Consider the following 10,627-nt stretch of genomic DNA (forward strand, 5'->3'; position numbering starts at 1 on the left):
CAGAGCGCTCTCACCCACCACCCTTATGTTAGGGCAGCAGACAGTGAGGAGCAGGAGGAAGTAGGAGAGGTTTACGTTCAACCCACAGCAGTCCGAAGATGTCCACGGCGACCAAAATATTGCTGCTATCAGTGCGATATGCCTGGTCATGTAGCATGTGACTGCCCAGCACTGTGGAGTGGTCTAGTGAGGGGACCACCACTCCAGCTGACTGCCCCCCTCCAAGGACAATGCACACTGGTTGGCTGGCTAGGTCACCTCAAAGGACTGTACCTGCATTGCAGTATTGATAGCCAACCTTGCCAGGCTCTGGTAGACACAGGATCCACCATTTCCCTCATGTGACCTGATGTCCTCCCAGGCATACTCAACCCACTCACAGGGTGGTGATCACCAGCCAACACCCAGTTGATGACAGTGACTGGTGAGAGGACTGGCATGAGGGGGAGGAAATCACTGCAAATCCAGATGAGAGGTATGGAACTGGTGCACAAGTTTTGGCTCACCAACATCCAGGACCAGTGCCTCACTGGCCTGGATCTGTTGACCCGCTGGGGGGCCTGTGTAGACGTGTCAAAGCCAGCCATCACCCTTTGTCGGGTTTTTTTGCGGCTCTCTCCCCCTGTTGCACTTACCAGGCGGAGGGGAGACCAATGGAAGCAAATGCACCTTGAGAAAAGCTCCACACTTCACAGAAACTCACTGGAGATGAGCAGGTTTCGTTTCCAGGATTTATTGAAGCACAAAGTTAAACAAAGTTCGAGATAGCAAAAAGTTAAACAAAATACAAGATAGCAAAAGTTAAACAAAATGCAAGAAAGCAAAAAGCCTCCCGAGAGTGAGTGCCTTGGTGCTGTTATAAGGTGGTAGAAAAGCAAAGAAATAAACGTCCAGAGTTTAACAGAGTATAAAAAACAGAAGCCCTCTCGGGAGTGAGAGCCTGCAGCCGCTGCAAACACGGGTGAGAGGAAGAGCAAAGAAGAGAGCTCCCTCCCAAGTTTGCCATGCCCTTATATAGCCCAATCTCACACCTCCTGCAGCTGTTATCAGGGGAGGGGACATATTAAGATGCTCCTTTAAGCAACAGTTCTATGAATTGATCTCAGGGGGGCTAGCAAAAACCCATCTTTCCCACGTTCCGGAGTCCAGGTGCGCCTCCTCCCCTCCCCTCGGGATTCACTCCGGCTACTCGCCCCCCCTCCCCTCGGGAGAAGCTGGGTCAAAAGTGCACTGGGTAAAAGGTGAAGCTCCTCACAAAGGTGGGGGCTAGCATTACTTAATGGAAAAATCCCAGGTTGCCTGCAGAGCAGGCCTCAGCATTTTTACCTGTCTACAGCATGCAGAGCTTCAGTGTGTGAGTGACAATATAGGTGACAAATAATACATAATGTGACCATTAATTAGAGTGTGTGATTAATATATATATAACAATACATGATATAAAAATATTGATAGAAAATACTGATGTCATCAAGATAAAAATACACGACATTTCCCCCTTTGATGCCTACTGGTATCAACACAATGTATTTTTATCAATTCAAGAGTAAATATTTGTTTAAACAAGGTGAACATTGCAAAAACACTGCGTGAGCTGTTTTTTTTTATATAAACATTTGCAAGCTTCAAACTAAATCTTCTCACTCACATGGTGTGCTCGTCAACTCTGGATGCTAGAATAACAAACAAACTGATCTTACCAACACAGCATCCTCACTTACAGGGCACACCACACAGGTCAGAGGCACCTACACTTATGGGCACAAAAGATAAGGCACTCGAGATATAGTATATATGTGAAAACACAACAATAGCGGCAATAGCAAAGACAATTTCAGTGTTAGACAGACTTCATAACATTGTCAGCATCTTTTAGACGATCATTCAGTCCTCATGATGTTGTAGCATCTTCTTCAGGCTTCTGTGAGGACCACTTCCTCCATTCCACCTGTTCCCCCTTCGTTGCTCTAAGCAAATCGTTGATGATCTTCAATTTCGATTCTCACCAGTGAGCTTCTAAATCTCACTGGCTTGCTCTCCATCGACGACCCTGGCCGTAGCCCACTTACTGGTGACAAAATCAGTGCCACTGTTGAGCTCTGGTGCTTCATCCTTTAGCTGACTTGTTTCACAGACTTGGTTGCTTGAAGATGCGTTTAGCACTTCTGAACTGGAGGATCTCTCAGATTCCCCCTAGTTAGCGTTGTTCCCGGTGTACCTCGTGCCACGGGTGTTAGGAGGCACTGGCTATCTGCTGTCATCAGAACTCCCACTGGCTGGGGCAGCAGCTCCCAGGAGTCACGTAGGTGATGTCATCATGTCGTGAAGGCCCCTCAAACGACTCGATTCCAGTCCAGGTGGCGTCCTCAGCCCACAACGCGTTCTTGTCGAGATGGTTCCTTCTGCTTCCAGAAGATCTAAGAAGATCTGGGTCCGTGCTGGATACCTGCTCTGCTGAGTCTCCTCTCTCCTTTAGCCATTCCACGACAGGGCTAGCCTTCGCTGGTCACGGATCTCAGCAAGATTTTCTCCAATACGAGGCCAGGCTCGGCAGCCTCTTGGCTGGGGGAGGCTGAATGGGACTGTCAGAACCTTATCTTCCATTCAGGTTTTGTTGTTACTGCTTATAGCATAAAACATAAGATTAATAATATCCATAACATGCAATGTTAGATCTTCTTGAAGTAAAGCACTCCCTTTTCTCCCTTCCTTCTTATTAAGTTGTTTTTATATTTACACTTCTCTTCATTTTTATGCTTTTATAATGAGTAACAGAAAGGATGGCATCTACAGTTGTTATCTTACCTGGGGAGTCCTTGCCATCACACGGTAGTGTATTTCATAAGGCAGAAGTCTATTTTGCATTGTCATGTACAATATTTCATGCAGTTACCCCTTGTAGTTAATCATTTTGGTTGTCATATAATCTTTTATCTTTCAAATTTAACATAGGTTAGAATAATACTTTGACCCAAAGCAAGCCTTGTTTGCTTTACAGATGGACTTCTAAAGCAGATACGCATCCATTATATTTGTCTGATAGGAGTTTCTTCTGTTCATTTAGGACAGTATCTATCATCTGTATCCCCAAACAATTATGGGGTTCCCCAGGGTTCTCTATTGGGGTCACACTCTCTTTTCTTTATATTTGCTTCCTTTGGGTTCCACTTTTGAAAGGCACATCATTGCCTCTCATTGTTTGGCAGATGAACTACAAATATACTTACCTTTATAATCTGACTGCTTCTGCTTCTATGCAGACACTAGTAAACTGTCTTAGGGATATGTACTCATGGCCTGGAGACAAACCCTCTTAAGTCGAATAAAAACAAAACAGAAATTATTTTATTTGGACCACCCCACCTTGGTTGGGTATGAGAGCGCTATTGACTATTTAGCCTCCTATTATCACTCTGTTATGTGGAACCTTGGTGATTTTTGATGGTGTTCTAAAACTCAACAAACACACCAACCCTGTTGTTAAGAAGAGCTTTTCCAATTAGTTAAAAATGAAGACCTTTTTCCCACAACATGACTTAGAGAGAGTAATTTATACTTTTGTTACTTCTTGTTTCAACCTAGTTATAATTCTTTATATGTTGGATGTGATCAGGTGTTACTTAGTTATTTAACTGAACTTTTGAAACCCTATATTCCTTTCAAAGCCCTGCGGTCCACAAACCAAGTGCTCCTCAGTTTGCTTCAAGGCTGAAAAGCAGAGGCAACAGAGCCTTTACAGTGGTGACATCTGATCTCTGGAGTGATTTACCCTTTCCCATGAGAGCAGCCCAAATTCTTATTCTTTTAAAAATTTAAAAATGTTATATTTGCTTACATACAGATTTATTTGAGTTTAGTACCCTGGGTTTTACTGTGCTAACACAGCTTTTTCTTTTTTTTCTGATTGATTCTTAGTATATATTTATTTATTGTTGGTTTAGTGACTGATCAACTGAGCATGTTTTATATAAACTATACTGCACTTAGCTCACTTGAGATTGTTTTAATATTCTATAACATAAATTTTAAATTAACTTGATGCACCCAAGCATATTATCATATTTAGACAAGAAAGACCTCACTTTCTGCATTATGTTACCTATGTGGAGCGGTATTAATACTATTATTATTGCTAATGACATAGCAAATCATCAGCCTCACTTTCTAATGTCCTCCAACAATTATTCCCCCTTGAGGCTGATGAGTGCTTGACCATAACTTCCTACCTTGGCTCCACTGTCTGTTCTCCAGCTTCACGTTGACCCCCTCTGTATTCAGATTACTTATGTCCAGTGAAGTGTCACCCTTTAGTTCTCCTCCTCCTGGAAAGACAAAGTTAGCTCTGACCAGGCTATGCCCTCGATCACACCTTTGACATCTCCTGGCCATTTGATTTTAAAATAATGGCCACTGTACTGGGAAGCTGTAAAGCATCAATTAACTGCAACACAGCCTCTCCATATACTAGAGGATTGCCTTTAGCTCTGTGAAATCCTCTCTATTTCTAAATATTAGCATTAGCATGACAAACCTCATTAACCTAGGCTGAATCAATGTACAAATTAAGTCTTACCTGTAGCCAGTGTACAAGCTGCTGTTAAAGCTTTTTTGATCTGAGATCAGCGATGAACTCAGCAGATCAACCTTCTGAGCTTCTAGAGTAGAAAAACTTATACCTGCAGAATTAAGTTAAACAACTGTGCAGCCCACATTACAGCCACACTCATCCCTAAAGCAAGAACCATCCAAAAGCAGTATTAAATCAGCTGTAATAAATTCATTATGCACATTAATTTTCTCAGCTCCTGAATTTGTCAGTCTGTGGCACAATCATGAGGAGTTCATTTTGGAAACAGGGTTAACATTATTACATCTTTAATAGTTCAGGGGCAGATAATCTTACCTCCTACCCCGTAGTCTTATTTGGGTGATAACAAACCTCGGGCAAAAAAACAAAACACACAATTGATGTGGCATACAAAGAGTTACAGGATGACCTGGAGTTAAAATCCTAGTTTCTGAAAAACAAAGTCTGCTGCCATCAAACCTTGATAGCAAGGTGAGAAGCCAGCTTTCATGTTATCCAATTTTATATTGTAATAAGGCAGGAACCGCTTACCTACTGGGGGATCCTGCGTAAGGGCAGCTCTTACCTAGCCCCTGCTATTAGCCACATATAAATGGAAAGGTTTCAAGTAATCTGATTACCCAATGCCAGGTCAGATTGCGTGTCCTGCTTCAGTGCATCAGATGTTGCTTCAGCTCCCACCGACCACTGCAACTAGGGATCAGAGTTAGTTTGTCCTGCTGCTTTATTGAAGCAGCAGAGATGCAGTTTTAAACACATAGTCACAAATCCACCGTCTGCTGAATCCTGTCATTCCCAAACATGTCAACATTCACCAACCGTTTGCGGTTGTCGGTTTTAATCACAGTTTCTAATTGAGAGAGAACAATTAGCGTCCTCTGTCCACCAAACTGTCTTCCTAGATATTCAGTGGTTTGTTAGCAGAATTGCAAGAATTCTTCTCATTTTGTTATTTTAGAGGACGACAAATCAGCTGCATGCTGTGAGTCAGTACTGAGAATATTCAGATACTTCAAGTCTTACACTAAAATTTGGTTTAAGATGTTAGGGCTGTTAATCACAATTATCACAGAATGTACTAAGTACTAAACATAAATACCACTTAATATCTGGTGCACTGTTAGAAAGCAAAGATATGGATCAGGAACCACAGGTGTATCAGAATCTGCAATTGCATCAGTATGTAACTGTCTGAATTTGGTTTTAGTGTATGAGCCTTAAAAGCACTCCAGCCTTCAATAGCTCATCAATATTAAGCCTGATAGCTCCAATGGCATGTGACTTAAATGAACTTTGCCTAATTTAATAAGGTAATTTGACCTCAGGTTTCAGCTCAACTGTATCAGGCTGGACAAATTTGAGCCTTCCCTCATTTCAAGGATTCAAGGATTTTTATTTGCCATCTGTGCATGGACCAAGGTCCAGACACCTTGGAATTTTTGTGCAGGGCTCTCTCATAGTCAGCCAAGTATACTGCGTTGTTTCACTCAGTTGAGATGGAACCTGTTTCAACAACTACTTATGTTCAATGATAATTGAATTTGATCTACACATGTTTATCTAATAAACTATCCATTCACACTTCAATCATACTTGGTGGTGGTAAGTGTTTTGTCCTTAGAAATGTGCATGCATTTATTGTGTAGTTAGATTCCCTCTAAAATAAGCTTTGTCTTGTTAAACATCAGTGCAGTACATGAGAGTATGTCCACGAGCAATCAGCAAAGAGATGTGGCCCAGCATTTGACACTTGTTACCAGTTTTTCAGTCCATCAGGTGCAGCAGCCACACCCTGTGGAGCAAAGTAGATGTAGTCACCAGTAAAAATGAACTGATCAACAAAAGAACATTTTTCTTTTTACGTTCCCGTATTGATCAGCTCATCAAAGCACAGTCCATAGTCTTTGGACTCCAGTTTCTCATCAAACAGTAAATGTAGAGCAATCCAGGCTCCTCAGCTCCTCAGTCTCCTCCTTTGCATTCGTACCCAGAGCTCCCACATTTCATCCATCGTTCATTTAACATGGAGTCTTCAGTCACTGGCTGCAACCAAACCACCTCAGGTTGAACCCAGACACAGTCTCTGTGTCTGTTGGCACATCATCACTCTGTGTGCTTCCTCAGTTGACAGTTTGCATACAGTTCATCACTGTTGCACATGATTTTGCTTCTAAAGAACACAGAATGTCTTTTCTCATAAGACTTATTGAAATGTCAGCTTACTTGACAAATTAAAGGATACGTCAGGTTGCTCCTTTTCCTCTTCTGGCCTCTCTGGACCTCCTTATGGCCAACAGGCTGTTGGTCCAGCCCAAGAGGTCATGTGGCAGTCTCTCTGGAGGTGACCTGTGAAGTTACCTCTAAGCAGGTGTTTCTCTGTTGAGTAGGCTGAGTGAGTCCAAGCAGCGGTCCTGGCTGTGACAGTTCTCTCCTTCCTCCACGCCAGGTCACTCTGCCTCTCATCTGCTTCTAGTTTCTCCCTCTCAGGTGTACAAGTCCAGATTGTCACCTTGATTAACATGCATGTGTACAACAGGCACAGCAGATTCAGTTAGAGTGTTAGGAACAGTTGATGCAGGGAATCCACTCGTTACCTGTGTAGTGCTGACAGCAGGAGGAGCAGGCTGGGTGGACGAGAAGAAGCTGCAAGACTCTGAGCAGTGTTAGCAGTCAGCACTGCAGCCTGAGCCTCAGTGTGCAGTTATCAGAGGTGTTTAGCCTTCTTCTTCCTCTGATTGGTCAGCTCTCAGTCTCTCCTCCGTTGGAATGTACGCAGCCCTTTTGTTGGACTCTCCTCCTCTCTCAGGATTTCTCCTATCTTAGAAGAGCTCTGCCATCAGGATACTGCTGCCTGAAAAACTCCACTATACAGTGTGTTTCATCTCCAGTTTCACATCATCAGGCAGGTTAGTCTGGAATACTCTGCTCAGCTCACTGGGATGTCTCCCAAAGAGCTTAAATGTCTCAAAGTGCAGAGCAGCTCCTGCAGCATTTTCTCCAAAGGAAATGATGACTTACTTGGTTTTTTGTGATGTTGAAAACAGTCCATCAGCCAGTCTCACCATGCCCATAAGCATCCATGGCTCATGGGTAGACACACCTCACCCCCTTCACGGTGGAGCACATAGACACATTGCGCTCCCCCTCCTCCCATTCAGGAGGTAAGAGTTCTTGTGTGTCTGGACGTCACTTTGCTGGCTGTCCGTCTGGTGTATTATCTTCCAGCCTCTGCTCCTGCCTCCTTTGCAGGAAGGCCATCCTCTTCCTTGTCCAGCTGTTGTTATTGTTGTTGTTTAGGAAGGTTGCTGTGGAGACCTGCAGCGTCATCTGTAAATCATCTCTGGACACAATGTTAGTAGAAGAGAACAGATTGCATTCTGCTCATGTACTCTGCTCTTTATCTTCATGGTTTTTTGTTTAAAGGTCCACTTCTTGTGTGACGTCACTCACTGCAGTTTGCTCAGAGGACATGCTTCTCAAAAATGATCTTCAAGCACTTAAAAAATAAAGTGGAGGCATTTTCTGCCACAATGGGGCAGAGAAAGACACTTCAGGAATTTTCCTTTTTTTTTTTGTTTCACCTCCACTTTATTACATCATTTTTGTTTACCATAAATTTTGCTTTGATCTATTTCCCCTCTATCATAACCCCAAAACCACTTTCTATCAGTAAACACATTCTCATCTATATGTCACTCAGCAACATGCCATGTTAAAAGATACCAGGTGAAAGTCAGAGATGGAAGTCCATCATTGTCATTGTGCATACACCACACTCCTGGTTGGAGGTGGATATTACCATTTTATTACCGTGTGCATGGGGCTGTGGATCCCCCCCTGTTTTAGAGGATCTCCATGGGTTCCTGCTCCACACTCGCTCTCTGAGAATAACACAGTGTCCACTGTGAACCAATAGCTGTCTCTTCTGGCTATAATTTTTACTCAAAGAGTAATCTCTCAGCACCATCAAATCTATTTAATTCATTTGTTATTTATTTTAAATGTGTTTATTTAATAATTTGGTAAACTTACAGATTTACTTCTATAACTATGTTTGGAACCAGGCAGATATACAGCAGAGAGGTCATTGCAACTCAATTTACCCCCTTCTTCTAAACCCTCTGGTATTCAAAGAATGTGCTGAGGTGAAGACATCATCTGCACTGAGAACACACACACAAATATCAAACAATATTTCCCGAGGACCAACTTACAGATTTTTCTTTTTCTAGGAACTCCTTTTGACTTCATCTTGAATTATGTTTTAAATTAAGGTTCTTGTGAGTTGTCAAAGCTTCAGGTTGATCAGCTGGGTGTCCTGCAGTCTCTCAGACCTGTTACACAGCTGTGTTTCTAATAATCAGATTATATTTTGTTTCTAAAATTCCTTTATCTCCTCAGAGGCTCAGCTGTTATTTCATCCTCTCTAATCTATTCTCACCACTCCTCTACCTCACTCACACCTACTACATTTATATTTTCACTTAAATCTATTTATTTTAGGCTCAGTTTGTGTCCAAGCTATATTATTATCATTACTATTTTATTATTATTTATTATTCAGACTATTGTTATAATAGCTATTTTATTTCTCTCTTAATTCTCTCTTCTTTCCTTTTCTCCCAAATATTTTAACGTTTATTTCCCCTTATTCTTCCAAGTTTAGGATTCATTCTTACCCATTCTCTTAAGCTTTTTAATTTTATTTGACTCTTTTTCTAGTTAATGTTACTTCTATTATTAGCTTTAATCAATCCAATTATTCTATCAGAGGTTTTTCACTTTTGAATGGGTTATTCTTTTATTCAAATGTATTTAAACTGTTTCTGTTTTCCCCTTTTGGTCTCTAATTTAACACTTCTAGCCCCTCCAGATTATCTACTTTTAAACTTTTTACACTCTTCAATATTAACTTTAAACCTCAATGATTAATTTTCCTAGTTTGCACTTATTTCCCACAATTTTATGCAAACTTTAATTCACCAATTGTATAGAAAAGCAGACAAGCTCTGCTTTTAATATACACACCAACAGATGTATGCTGCTGCAGGCTGAGGCCTTGCAGCCCGCAGCAGGTCCATCTTCACAGATCACTCCTCCACTACACTGACCACCAGCTCATGAACACATCTATTAATTTATTTGATCTACACTCCGATTATTTCCCAGTTATTTTATTGTTACCATTACATAATGTTATCTATTATTCTACTACAGCTGTTAGAGATTTTATTTACTTTCCCACTATCTTCTAGTTTTCCCCAAGTATTTCCTCCCTTATTTCTACCAATTTCTCCCAATTGTGTCACTTGTTCTCACTGACCTATTTTCTAATCTGCTTCTTTTCAGCTGTTCTTTTGACCAATATCAAATTTAACATTGTTTGAATGACTTCTGGCTCCGGCAGGAGCTTTGTTTTGTTCACAGGGCTATTTTTATTTGAGCTCCTCCCGATTATCCAGTCTTTAACCTATTACTGGTTATAAAGTTACTATTAACCCCAATTCATAAATTCCTTATTCACATATACACAACTTTTTTTCTTTTAGAGCAGAGAGAGAACTGCCCAGTGACAGCTCTCTCTCTCTCTCCCAAACTCCCTGCCTGCTCACACACACACACATCCCAGGCTCTCCCACACACACACACACATACCAGGCAGGCAGACACACACACACAGGTCCGCAGCCAAGGCCTTTGCAGCTTGCAGCAGCCTCTCTCCTCCTTCTCCCACAGCCGGTTATATTCTTGAAGCACAATTTACAGCAATAACAAGGATAAATGAGTTATACTTTTCAAAAGCAGAATATACAGCAGGGAATAACTACAAGCCCATGCAATATGTACAAAATATTACTTAAACACAACTTAACCAAATGGCACCACTCATCCAGTGCCTGACGTCATAATCACCAGCCGAGTCTCGATGCCTTATTATCAAAGGTTTCCCCCTTCAGAGAGCTACCCCTAAGAGCTTATCTCCGACTCGCCCCTGGTTGTCGACCCCGACCTTGCAACCCCCGCTCGTCAGAGCCCGAA

The sequence above is a fragment of the Archocentrus centrarchus genome, chromosome 13, assembly GCF_007364275.1.
Source record: "Archocentrus centrarchus isolate MPI-CPG fArcCen1 chromosome 13, fArcCen1, whole genome shotgun sequence".
Classification (NCBI taxonomy): Eukaryota; Metazoa; Chordata; class Actinopteri; order Cichliformes; family Cichlidae; genus Archocentrus; species Archocentrus centrarchus.